Below are 10,566 nucleotides of genomic sequence, written 5' to 3'. Positions count from 1 at the left end.
CACACACACACACACACTACTCTTAACACAATCCCAAGGAACTGGTAAATTAGTAAAAAGCCAATCCCTAGTAATTTGAATGCTGGTCCAGTGTTTTAGAAAATAGCAAGCTTGATTGTACTATCAGTAAAAGAAGCATTAAGAACAGTGTATAAAGTTGACTTGATTGTAATAAGAAGTCTCACAAAGACTCTAATTTTGAACCCCTGGAAGATGTCTTTCTTAACAATTAAAGAAGAAGAAGAGGAAGAAGAAGAAGAAGAAGAAGAAGAAGAAGAAGAAGAAGAAGAAGAAGAAGAAGAAGAAGAAGAAGAAAAAGAAGAAATAAGCAATTCTCGTTGAAGACTAATTTCAACATATTACATTTTGGCAGATGAGAGAAAATGCAATCAAAGCATAGCTGTGAAAGAGCGTGTTCTTCAGTTCCATGGGGCAGCTCAGATCATGGATACATGAAACACAAATACATGGGATGCCTTTCTACTGAATTTACATACACACGTTAAAGCAGTCTACTATTACAAAATATCCACATTGCTCCCATAATACTCTGTCTATCACGGTGTGTTTACACACAAGTAGTAAGCAAATATTGATGAGAGAGCTGACAGTGGTGCAAGAAAGCATAAAAAGTTACTAAGTAAATTTATTCCTAATGACTGGCAATGGAGATCTGTCATCTTTTTTTTCCTGGGTATTTGAATGAAAATATGCAAATTTTCAGATAGAATATACTCAAATCAATCTTTAATAATTTTCAAATGTCACATATTTATACATAATAGCTCTTAATATTTCTACTTTTCTTCCTGTAATAAACCCCTAAACTTAAATTATTTCTCATCACATTTATTTTATTTTTGGTGGGACCATGGCATACCTGCATGTGGAGGTCAGAGGACAAGTTGGACCAGTTAGTTCCAGGGAGCAAACTCAGATTGGAAGCATGCAAGCACCTTTACTCACTGAGTCATCCCACTTAGCCTCTGAATTGCCTTCCTTTAAGGGTATCACACAATGTAAATGAACTTCTCTGAACCTAATAGTGTACACTGAGCTAGGTAAAAATATTCAGCTTCTCATTTTGCAAATATTACCTCTGTATAATTAGCACAGAATTAATGGTCAAGGAGACAGAGTCCCTTACAAATATGCATTATGATGTGTAAGGCCTATATGAAAACAAAATTTAAGAACCTTCTACCTAATAAAAATTAATATTTCAAGGGTATCACAGAACCAGGACCTATACTAAGCCTAGAAACTTCTAGAAGACCTCAAAACAGAAGTGATTTCTATTCTGTGTCCCTCTCAAAAATATGTCTAATAGTGTCTCAAAGTGTCCTCTCAGTCAACAGGATATAGGAAGAGAGAAAGTTATCTGAGAATGACAGAATTATATGCAAGAAAGAGAAGTGTGAGTATGTGTGTGTGCAGTTACCACCCTTCAGAGAAAAAAGCAATCAAAGAAGTCAGAAAGTGGTTTGGTAAATTCGATCTTAATTAAAAAATAAACTATTTAAAACAGAATTTTGATCATGTGAATAAATTTTGTAGAAAAGTAAATACATATTAGACAAAAGGTTTAACTAAAAAAAATCTTTACACTGTAACATATGAAACAGATGTTATAGGGACTGATAAAACTGGTGGTAGTATAGGAATTTGCATATGAGAGCCAGCAAGTTGTTTCTGAAATTTACTTTGAGCCCATTTTATTTTATTTTATTTTATTTTTTTATAAAATTGAAAAGCATAAGAGATTACATTCACATTAAATCAGCAATGAGAGATTTGAGGCAATAGCTGCCATCTCTAATGTTGGGTTTTATGACAGATGAAATTACAAAGGCATTGATTTCCCCAGTTTATTTCATCTTTATGTCTGTCAATTCTATTCAATTTACCAAACATTACTCTGTGTCCATGTGGTAGATATTTCATTATGAGGATAATGTTGCCAAATATGTCTTATTCTAAACATTTGCTGATATATTTGGCATGTAGGCACGATTTAAATGCACATACACAAAGTTTTTCATGCTGAAAACTTGGGGAAAAGATAGTGAGATGTCAATAGATGATATTCAGGATAACATTGTTTTTGGTCTTATTGACTTAGAAGTCAATAAGAATGTTTCTATTCACAGCTTAAAAGTATACAGTTGATACAAAACAATATGATAGGCAGTCTTTGCTTCTCTTCAATTTACTTTTCCTTTCTAAGATCCTCTTATGTAAACTTTATAAATATGAAAATACAAAGGCACTAATTTCCCCAGTTTATTTCATCTATATGTCTGTCTGTCCTATTCAGTTTACCAAACATTACTGTGTGTCCATGTGGTAGGTATCGTATATTAAGTATCTATAATTAATTAAACTTTAGAAATTTAATAAGGTTACTATTTTTTTCACAAATGAAATTATTTATGACACTAGTTATTGTTGTCATTGAAATTTTAAATGTGCCATGAAGTGGTCCTAACAGTTTATTCTCCCATTTTTCAATCCAAACAGTATTCTTGATTACATAAGAAAAGCCCACTAGTTTAACAATGTTTTAGATTAAATCCTTACTTACTCCCTGCTACCATATAGCTATCCTCCTTTTACATACAGTAAGTTTCAGTTTTCTTTTTCTCTCACAATGACAATGACATTCCTTTAGCCACAGGCCCAGAATTTGATTTGTATTTTTAAATTGTGATAATATAAATATCAAACCACTGATTTTATACTTGAAGCAACTAGGACATTTAATGTTAGAACATGGCTTACCGAGTGGAAATGTAGCTCAGCGATAGGACAAAAGAGCATCATATATAAGGGCCTGGATTCAATCTCATAAGACAGAGAGAGATAAAGAACAACAGCAAAAACATCTGTGGTGGTTTGAGGAAGACTAGCCCTCATAGGCTCATCTATCTGAGTACTTGGTCCCCACTTATTGGAGCTGTTTTGAGAAAGATTCATATGTATGTCCTTGTTGGAGTAGGTTTCGTCTTTTAGAAGAAGCATGTCACTCAAGTTGAGCTTTGAGATTTCAAAGCAGTAACCACAGTCAGTGTCCCTGGTTTCTGCTTATGAATCTGAATATAAGCTCTCAGCTACTGCTTCTGTGCCATGCTGACTGCCAGCTGTCATGTTCCCTGCCATGGTGAGCATGCTCTCTAACTGTCTGGAGATATGAGCCCCAAATTAAACTCCTTCATATCTTTTCTTGGCCATGACATTTCATCAAAAGAATAGAAAAGTAATTATGAAAGAAGTAGGTGATTGCTGACACCGGCCTGTCCATGATGTGAACTGGAGCCATGTGGAAGACTTTGTGACTTTGGACTAGAAAAGCAGTTAAATGCTGTAAGTGGGGCTTAATGGGTCGTTTAAGTAAGAACTTGGAAGACAGTAGTGCTGAGAGCAAAGTGGACTATGAAGACCCAAATTGAGAGGGTGTAGAGGTCAACAATATTAGCAACTGGGATAGAGAGCATTCTTGGGCTATTTTGGCAAAGAAGCTTTGTGCACCAGTCCTAAGAACCTGCTTGAGGCAAATCAAAGAGTTTTGGAATACTATCCGTGGCAGAGAAGGTTTCAAGAGAACCTAATACTGAGTCTGTCACATGGTTATTAGTGATCATTTTTGTGCAGGTCTGAGAGAAAAAGAGCAAGCATGGAAAAAAGAAATGTAAACTGTGAATTTTGTGAGAAAAAAAAAAACAAAAGCATCAGAAAATTAAGCCAATGCTTTTGCTGGAAAAGAAAATATAGTCCCCAAAATGTTCGAGGTGATAGCCCGTGGCATATCTTCCAGGGAGAACTGTGTATAGGGAGTGGAACCAGCCCAACACAGAGAAAAGTATGTCACAGTCAGCAAAGCTACAAGGACAGAGCCATCTGAGCCTTTTAACATCAGACCCGGAGTTACAGGATTTGAAATTTTCCCTTCCTGTTTTAGTCTTGCTTTGTTCCCATATTTCTTCACTATGCCTCTTTCCTCTATTTTTGAATTGTAATGCATGTTCTGGGCCATTGTATCATAACTTTGCCTTTTATTTTACATGGGTTAAAACTGAGAGATTGCCTTGATTTTCAGAAGAAGCCTAAACTTTTAAACTGCATTGAGACAGAAAGGTTATTGGGGGTGGGGAGAACGTCTTTTGAGGTTGAAATCAAATTCATTTTGCATTATGATAAAGCCAGGAGCCTACGGGAATAGGGAGTGAGTGATATATGGTAGTTCGAGTAAGAATTTCTCCCAAAGGCACACATGTTTGAATACTGGGTCCCAGGTTAGTGGGATTGTTTGAGAAGCATTTTGGAGGAGTATGCTTGTTGAGTAAGAAATGTCACTGCAAGTGAGCTTTGTGGTGTTAAAAGTCCACACCATTCTCAGCATCTCCTTCAAGATGGCAGCTCTCAGCTTTGGTTCCATCATTCTGCCACTTTCTCCACCATGATATTCATGGGACCATCTTGTACCATATAGACCTAACCAAGTTAATCTTTCTGTTATAAGTTGTCTTGGTCATGATGTTTTATCAGAATAATAAAAAAGTTAATAAGACAAAAGGATACTAGGTAAAAGGATAGCAATTGTGAATTTAAAAATATTTAAAAAAAAAAATGAAAACTCGTGATATCCTGAGAGGACTCCATACTCTGACCAAGCCTGCTCAGTCAGTCAACAGGTTCTCTAGTGCAGGAGTGAGGATTAAAAAGAAAAAAAAGAAAATTAGACTGCATTGTAGCAAGACCCCAGCCAGTTTTCCAGTTTTGAGGCTGAGGTAGGTTTATTTTTTCCAATCCATTTTTATACAATTTTAATTACATGCAAGTATTAAGGGTGAGTAGTACAATGAGGAAGAAGCATGACAATAAACACAAATAGTCAAGGGACAAGCAAGACAATAAACAAAATCCTATGATCGATTCCTTGATCACTATTTCTAAGGACTTAACAGAATGATCAAGATATCTAAGCCTACTTCCCTGTCCTAGCCCAAAGTCATATTCATGCCTGAAGCCTACTTCTTTGCTCCACCCTAAAATCAGTTTCTTGTCTAAACTTACTTCTTTGTCATGCCCTAAAGTCAGATTCTTGCCTGAAGGCCATTTCCTTGTCCTTGGCCAGTGTCAGGTTCCTGTCTAGTGGCCCCCAAAGTTTCTCCACAATACTCTATAGACACATTCCTGCATTTCTATATGCATTCTGGCTCTAGTCACAATCCTAGAGAAACAGATGCCTAGCTTAAATGTCCAACAACTAATGAACTGATAATCTAAATGTGGCACATAGACACAATGAAATTTTATTCAAGGTTAAAAAAATGAATTTAAAAAATTTGGAGGAAAATGGATGGATTCGGAATGCTTTTCTTGCAAAATACTTTGTTGAGTGAAGTAACTCAGGCTCAGAGACACAAACTCATCATGTTCTCTGTTATTTGAGTATCCAAGCTATGCATCTTTTAAAAACGTGTACTTTACACTGAATGCTGGTAAAGGTCAGACAGATAAAAAGGGGTTGTTAGAAGGAGGGAGGTAAAAGAGTAGAACACAGTGGTCTGGGAATGGAATAAGAGTGGAAGAAGAGACATAGTCAAATGTGGAGAAGAGGTGGTAAAGATAAGCAAACCTAGGGATATATGAAATATATATGAAAAACTTTTAAATATTTATATTTATTGTTTTGTGTGTGTGTGTGTGTGTGTATGTGTGTGTGTGTGCAGATGATCATGTGAATACAGGTCCCTGTAAAATGTGTCATAATCCCTTGGAGTTGGAGTTATAAGTGGTTTTGAACTGATTAAGTCCTTGTGGGAAATATGGGAATGAATCCAATGGAAGGAAAAGTAAGAGGGAGAACAAAACCTCATGATCTCTTGTGCCTGCTGGAGTACTCTTGACCTAGCTCTACACAACCATTTGAAATGGCTCCCAAGTCCTCCCCTACAGCTTCATGGTAAAGAAATTAGATTCAGCAGGACAGCTCATGTAGTGCCTCATTTGGCCTTTGATGTAACTACACCCTGATTTGCTGAAACTTTGTATTTAAGTTATTGTACTTAATAGTAAAGTTTAGATCTGCACCTCTGTGCTGGCCTGAATTCTGGGACATCTTTGTGGGCTTCATCTTTGCTTTTCACCTCTTTTTTCAGGTTCCTGTTCCAACACGTTCTAAAAACCAAACTCGATAAGATTATCTGCAACAGCAGCACCTTCTCTTAACTGCTGAAAAGTCTCTCAAACCCCTGAAATCTACTATTTAATGTGCAAATTTGAAAATAAAATCTAAAAAAGAGACTGAATAATGCTCCTCAAAGAAGCTGCCACTTATTAAATGAAAATCCCAGTATGAGGTTTGGGATATTGTCCTAGGATTTCTTATCTACTGAAACAACACAGGCTATTGCCATTTAGTTGTTCATAGTAATTTAGAAATTCATAGTTCATTTAGAAATTCATTTAGAAGGTTCTATTGCTGAAGACAGCACACAGTTTCTTCACAGGATATACATAAATCAAGCTGGAAATGATCTGGAAGTATACTCCACATTGGATAACATTATTAGTGATAGAAGTTTCTGTGGTAGAAAGAAACAAAACTGCCCTAAACATCCTTATCCAGTTTTAAGTCCTGTGAGCTACACTAATAAACCAGTCAAATTGTGTCCTATACTGTGTGAGTAGCATGACTGTTTTGGGTAACTTTCTTAGATATTTTTCTGTTGCTGTAAAGAGATATGAGACAAAGGCAACTTGTAAAAGCTTATTTTGGCTTTAGGTTCATGAGGATTAGGGTTTGTGATTATTTTGGTGAAGAGCATGGTAGATGTCAGGCAGGTAAGGCACTAGAGCGTGCATTGCTTGCATTCTGATCCACAGATTAGAGGCAGAGATGTGGAGGGGGAGAGGGAGAGAGAGCTAACTCAGAAGATCTTTTGAAACTTAACTTCAAATCCTGTCCCTTGTGACATACCTCCTCCAACAAGTCCACCCTTTCACTTCTTCCCAAATTCTTCCACTGGCTGAGGACCTAACCATCAAATATAATGAACCCATGGGCCATTTTCATCCAAACCAACACAATAGTCAAAGACTTTTGGATTGGGTTTCAGACAAGCACTATACAATACAACCCATGCTTGGCTCCAAAAACTTGACCAAGAACTCATTACTAGAAAGGTCATGGATCCCAAGAAAGAACTTAACACTCTTGTTTTGCTCAGTGCTCAGGATGTCAAGCTGCTGTCCACATACTCATGTATAGATTCATAGATTAATGTTACTTATAACCATCATCAGGAAAGCCTGTTACTTTCCCAAGCTGTCAAGAGTTAACAAAGAAATTCATAACTGGCCAGAGTGCTAAGAATACATGAGATAGTAGAGTGCTCCACTCTAAATGGAACAGATATATTCCCCTGTACAAAGGTCAGAAAACACTTTAGAAGCTGGAGAGGAGATGAAATTCAAAAGTATGTAGAGGGGTAGGTGGATGTGTAGCAAAAATATTCCTTCACTACATGACATCTTCACTACATGGCATCAATGGTATAGTCATGAACCTATAGTAGCTGCCATAGTATGCACAGGTCTTATAAAAGATAGGGCCTGTGGATATTTCCTCACATGTGGAAGAGGTCCATGAGACCCCTGCCTGAGGGTCTATTGGGAGTTGATAGTTGTCCTCATAGAGAATGTCATTTAGTAGGCTCTGATTAATTGCTCCAACCACACTCCCTCATGAAACTCAAATTAAACTCAGTGTGTCACAGAAAGAGAAGACATGAAAATGGAAAGGGACCTGGTTGAGAAGGATGTTCCAGAAGATGAGTGAAGTTAAAATGACAGAAAAACATTATATAAATGAGTGTATTCATCATGGTTCTCTAGAGTCACAGAACATATGGAATGTCTCTCTATATTAAGGGAATTTATTGGGATGACTCTCAGTCTGCAGTCCAACTAACCCAACAGTGGGCAGCTGTGAATGGGAAGCCCAAGAATCTAGCAGCTACTCAGTCCCAGGAGGCTAACTGTTTAAGCTGGTCTTCTGTAGAAGTAGGTTCCAACAAATGTGCTGTCAAGTAAGTGCAAGCAGTCAGAGTGAATGTTCCTTCTTCCAATGTCTTTATGTGAACCTCCAGCACAAGGTGAGGCCCAGATTAAAGGTGTGTATCACCATGCCTGGATCTGGGACTTGCTTTGTCCCAGGTAGACCTTGAACTCAGAGATCTCCTTGCCTCAATCTCCTGGGATTAAAAGCATGTACTATCTTACCTGGACCTAGGCTTTTCATGGCCACTATGCCTCAAGATCTCCATGCCAAGATTCAGGTCAAAACTTGTGTCTTCCAGCCTCAAGATCAGGATCACAGGTGAACCCTCCAATAGTACATTGTAGTTCATTACAGAAATAGTCAAGTTGACAACCAGGAATAGCTACCATGGTGAATAAAACTGTCGAAACATTAAAAAATATTAAGAAGAAAAAAAGTTACCATAGATTCTGCTCTTTCAGCATTGCTATAAGATGATTCTTCACAATTTGCCTTCATTGGGTATATTCTTAGGGTTGCTGTTAGATTCTTAGGGATAAAATATCTAATTAGTCAATCAATATAAATGTAATAGTAATATATTTTACAAGGAAGATGACAAATTTTTAAAAATACAAATTTTGATACATCTTAAATAGAAATAAATATACAAGAAAATATGAAGTTAAGCATTTTGCAAACCAACTTCAGAAAACCACAAAAAGTTAGACTAAAGAATAGGTGAAAATAATCGAACAAAGCTATTTAAGCTCTGAAGAAAATTAGAAATAATAACAATGACTTGTGACAGGGGTACATGCTATATTTAAAATATTTTTGCATGTCAGATTTATAAAAATGGATTGAAAGGTGATTACAATGAATGTGATGAACTTTAAAGTAAAAATGTTGACATTTTGGCTAAAGGAATAGAAGTGAAAGCAAGACAGTAGAAATAAATACAGCAGTTCAATTATTATTAGTCAATGTGGAATTGCATGAGAAGTAAAGATCATACTGCAATTCTAAATTTTAAAAAGCAAACTGATATGATCAGGCTTTGGAGCTTATAAGGCTTGTCTTCTACAGATGTGGAGAGAAATAAGAAGGTACATCCCAATAGGCTACTTATAGGAGCACAGAAACTCAGTTTGTCAGCCCCAAAGGAGTATGGAGTCATGATTCTTTCCTTACAGCTTGGAGTATAAATACTCTGAAACCTTAGCAAAGCAAAACAAAATATACGATATACATTAGTCCTTAATGTAGCAAATGTGCTAAATTTGTGCCTTTAAAAATAGGCTATTATGCTCAACACAGAAGTAAACTCACTTCTGTTTTATTAAGGATTATTCTTTTGTTTGAAAAACATATAAAACTCTTTATATATCCAGTGGGGTTTGCCTCTCTCCCATCTACTTTCCACTGTGACACTCTAGGAACATGCATACTCAAGACAAGTAAGGTCCAGATGACAGAGACCATGCTCTCAAGAGGTAAGTGTTGCATATTGAAGTTAAAAGAATTAAATTACACAATCTTTATAATATATAAGTTACAAGATAATGTGTGAGTACTGTCAGTGGACAAATTTGAACATGTTATAACATTTATTTCTGGTATTCTTTGGAAAACTAAATTCTTTATAGCTCCTAAGACCAAGGACTCTTCAAGAAGCAAGGATTATATGTACTCAGACACTGGACCAGATGCCCTCCCCAGAAAGATATAAATTTGCATTTCAACACAAGTATAATACAATTATTATGTTAATTGACTTAGCCTATGTAAAAATAACCCTGGAACTACACTCCAAAAATAGCACCGGTTTTTATTTTGCAAATACACTCTCTTATTTCAAATTAGGCTTTGTGTTTTCTTGGTAATGTGAGGTTTGATTTACTGGAATATAAAAAAAGCCTTAGGAATTGTTAGATGTAATCTTTGAGATATTACTATATAATATTTTAATGCTTTGATATCTAGTAAAATTTGATGGAGGATATTAATATTAGTGATAATATTAATACATATCCTCTTTGTTTATAGGTACATTGTCAACAAAAATCCCTCCAGAAAAGAAAACTATAGATGTCATAAAAATGCTGCAGTTAAAGGAAGGGTAAAGTAAGCCAAAGAAGACCAACCACTGAATATGGCCTTTAAAATTCTGAATAGAATATTAGCTCATGGAGTAGCACTTGCTGGCATGTCTGAGACCTTATGTTTAATCATCATTACTGCCAAAAAAATAAATTCTGAAAATAGATACAATTTCGCAAATGACATTTTCCTCTTTAAAAAAAAAAAAGCAACATCTACCCAGTTACTTTTCTTAATCCACTCCCGTATTCTATGAAAAACTAGCTTTCTTCATGTCTTCTCTTTAAATTATACATTTATTTAAATTATAGTTTTCAACAGCTGTTAAGGCTGTATGCTGTGGAGGAGGCCTCTGAGACCAATACTCCAGAAGCAGAAGCACAGATGAGGCACGACACTAACCCAAATGGTTTCGCATT

Source organism: Mastomys coucha, unplaced genomic scaffold (genome assembly GCF_008632895.1).
Source record: "Mastomys coucha isolate ucsf_1 unplaced genomic scaffold, UCSF_Mcou_1 pScaffold9, whole genome shotgun sequence".
Classification (NCBI taxonomy): Eukaryota; Metazoa; Chordata; class Mammalia; order Rodentia; family Muridae; genus Mastomys; species Mastomys coucha.
This window is presented reverse-complemented; position numbering follows the sequence as displayed.